The sequence below is a fragment of the Gadus macrocephalus genome, chromosome 10 (assembly GCF_031168955.1).
Source record: "Gadus macrocephalus chromosome 10, ASM3116895v1".
NCBI classification, from domain to species: Eukaryota; Metazoa; Chordata; class Actinopteri; order Gadiformes; family Gadidae; genus Gadus; species Gadus macrocephalus.
Window position 1 is genome coordinate 2,495,273 of NC_082391.1, and position 3,649 is coordinate 2,498,921.

Consider the following 3,649-nt stretch of genomic DNA (forward strand, 5'->3'; position numbering starts at 1 on the left):
TTCTATTCCTCAGGGATCTGCAATGGCAGTGCTTCTGAAACTGAAAAAACTGTGAAGGCTGTGTGTGTGTGTGTGTGTGTGTGTGTGTGTGTGTGTGTGTGTGTGTGTGTGTGTGTGTGTGTGTGTGTGTGTGTGTGTGTGTGTGTGTGGTCAGGGGCATGTGTATTTCCGTCCAGGTGTGGTGTTTTCGGGGGATGTCTGCGCACTCGGAAACATAAAAGACAGTTTGATGTTAAAAGGCCAACGCAGAGCGTATGAATTTATTACAGTCAGAGTCTCTGCCTGCAAGGAAGAAAACAACAACTATCATCAGAATATTTTGTTTAGAATTAAATATGATTGTGAACGTCACCCTTTGGGCGTGTGCGACGATACAGTGATAGAAAAAGCATGCCCTGCAGCGCAGAGCTAGTTATTTGTTGTTCCCAATCCTGGAGCAATATATTTTTATCTCTGATTGTGCGTGACCTTTTTTGCCCTACAGAATTACAGTGGCTCCTTTCGGCTCCGGGCACCGTCTTCTGAATAACAATGGGGAGGTGGTTTGTTCACAACCAGCCTGGTTACCAAACAGGAGCCAGACAGGGTTACCAGGGAAAGCATTTTGCTGCTGACTAACCTTTACGGTTCCACTTGTCGGCCTTGACACTCTGGGATGGACCTGCAGCCGGACGGCCCGGCGACACGCCGTGACATCTGAAAGACGAGAGAGAAACAGAGATGAAGTGAGTGGAGCAAGTGCATAAAAACAAAGATCAAAGATTAGGCGCGCGCTCTCTCTCTCTCTCTCTCTCTCTCTCTCTCTCTCTCTCTCTCTCTCTCTCTCTCTCTCTCTCTCTCTCTCTCTCTCTCTCTCTCTCTCTCTCTCTCTCTCTCTCTCTCTCTCTCTCTCTCTCTCTCTCTCTCTCTCTCTCTCTCTCTCTCTCTCTCTCTCTCTCTCTCTCTCTCTCTCTCTCTCTCTCTCTCTCTCTCTCTCTCTCTCTCTCTCTCTCTCTCTCTCTCTCTCTCTCTCTCTCTCTCTCTCTCTCTCTCTCTTGATAGGTTGTCAATGTATTTCAGACTAATGTGCACCTGACTCAAACTCAATCCAAATCCACCCATTGTAGATGTAGTGTGTGTGTCTGTTTGTGTGTGTTGTGGGGGGGATACGCGCATGTGCATGTGTACGTCAAACAAGTGTGAAATTATTATAAAATGAGTGTGTGGGGCGGCCAGGGGCTTGTGTGAATCTGCAAACCATTTCTTTCCTTAACTTTCATCCTCATCCTTTTGGCCCCTGTTTGAATTCAGCGGAGCTTAACTGTGACAGGACAAGCTATGGAAGAACGTGCGGATTGAGAGGGCTTTGCTCACCATTTCTGTTGCTCTTTCCGTAGCTTGGTTCTGTATCCTAGCTGTGGACGCTCCTCATGTAATGTGACCACAGCAGAGAGCAGACCGAAGCCTTCCTCCGTGAGTCCTCATCTCATTCTACCTCTAGTCAACATGTTAATATTTAATATTAAATGGTGGATGTATTCCTTTTTCCTAAGGCACTGATGCTAATTCTCATTCAGGTTTTTCCGAATATTAGTATAGCAAACATCCAAATATGCAAAAGCATTGCTGTAGGGCTGTGGCTAATGCTGGTGGGGGTTGATGGTTGAAACACCTGCGACCCAAGGGTTGTTCAGGGGGACTGTCACAAATAACATTGATTACAAAGTACGAAGGAAAATCGTTAGTGTTTGTACACCAAAGAGCTGTTCTCTGCTGCCGCGGTCGATGATATGGAGTTGTCTTGTTGTGTTTCACGGTCTGGGCCGGGGCAGAAGGCCACGGAGGCAAATGGTTGAACAGAGGGCTCCTGAGTCAGTCAAGCCTTTACAGCGGATGAACAATTTACCCTCAGCATCTCTGACACCCACAGCTGGTGTATGGAGTGGAGGAAGGAAGGACTGTGTTTATACGTGAGAACAGCAGGACAAAAGGCCGAGGTAAGAAAAGACTGGCAAAAGGAGAAGGAATTGAATTGCGTAAAATAGCTGCAGTAGCCTAGTCTCTCCTTTCTTTTGCCTCTCAAAAGTATTCAGCAGTGTAACCAGAGATTACAGTTAACTCCCGAGGGTTCTGGTTGCAATCTCTCTTGTGATTGTCGGGGATCATGTAAGGTACATGTGGGTAATTGTGATATCGCGTGGCAATAATTATTGGCACGGTCCAAGACGATTCACTTGAGTGTTTTAGCTACTTTTTATTCAGATCCTCTTTCACTGGTTTTGAATAGTTACAGAAAACGTTTTACTGGACTGAATCATTTCTCAGATATTTTTTATTTGCGTCAACCTACTCGTGTTAATTTGTTTATTATCAGGCGAGAGGATGTAGTATTCAATTGAAGTGAATTCACCATCCTCTTTAGGGTAACTAGGCTTGGAGGTGTGGAGAGCGAAAGAGAGGAGAAGAGCAAGGGATTGGGAGAAGGAGACGGGGGCCAGGATGATGGCAGAATCTCTTGTTAGCCAGGCCTGGTTGAAAATATCACAAAATCTATGTTTTCTGAGGGGTAACAAAACCCTGGGCTGACTTCTATTTAGGTCCATGAGATTGATGCACCTGGGTGGATTTTACTCAACATTGGCAAATGTGATGGGTATGCAATAAAAAAATGTATGGAAGTAAGAACTGGCTGGATTTTGTGTCCTTGTTGAGATGGTGCAGGTGTTTGTTTGTGTGTGTGTTGTAAAAAAGACAAAACGTCAATGAATATATTGTGAACAAAAATAACTGACTGGATTGGTTGTAATGTTGAGTGGCACAAAATGTTGTATTTAATTTAAAAAGTAAAGGAATACAAAGCTGTGAAGTATATGTCAAGTCAACTTTTTCCTAATTTCAATTCTTCCACACTCCCAGACTGCTTGGTCCCACCCAATGTTGAAACCATGGCCACACCCTTGCCACACACACACACACGCACACACGCACGCACGCACGCACGCACGCACGCACGCACGCACGCACGCACGCACGCACGCACGCACGCACGCACGCACGGCAATACATTTGACCTTTCAGATTTGTCAGTTCAATTCATTTTACATTCCTGCATTTTTAGCAATGCTAAAGTGACAGCTCTTCACTTCAGCTGTCACTTTATTTTTTTCCAACCATTTACATTATTAAATGGTGCGCATGTTTACATTGTTTACTCCATTTAGACTTTTGAACTTTTGTTCAAATCCCTTCACTTGATTTAAGCCATTACACATTTCTTTATGTCTTAATCTATCTAATCTAATATTTTCAACCTCACTTTGTACTACAGCACTCACCGCATTTTCTGCAGGAAATGCTTTTTCTAGTTATCATCGACATTCGTACATGTATCTGTATAGGATACTTAACCTCCAAGGTTTGAAAGTATGCCGTACTAGACATACTTCATACTTGGAATTTAATGGAATTACCAGTATAGCCTTGAATTAAATGTGTACCAAGCAGTTCCATCCTTAGATACTGTGTCATTTGTATTAGTGTTACCAGGTCAAAAGTACTTTGACTATAATGCATGTTATATTATCTCTGTGTAATCCACTATGCATAATGAATATTATTACGTTATGAATTCATATGAGTTCCGGTTCATCAGTCCTACGATGAAAATTAA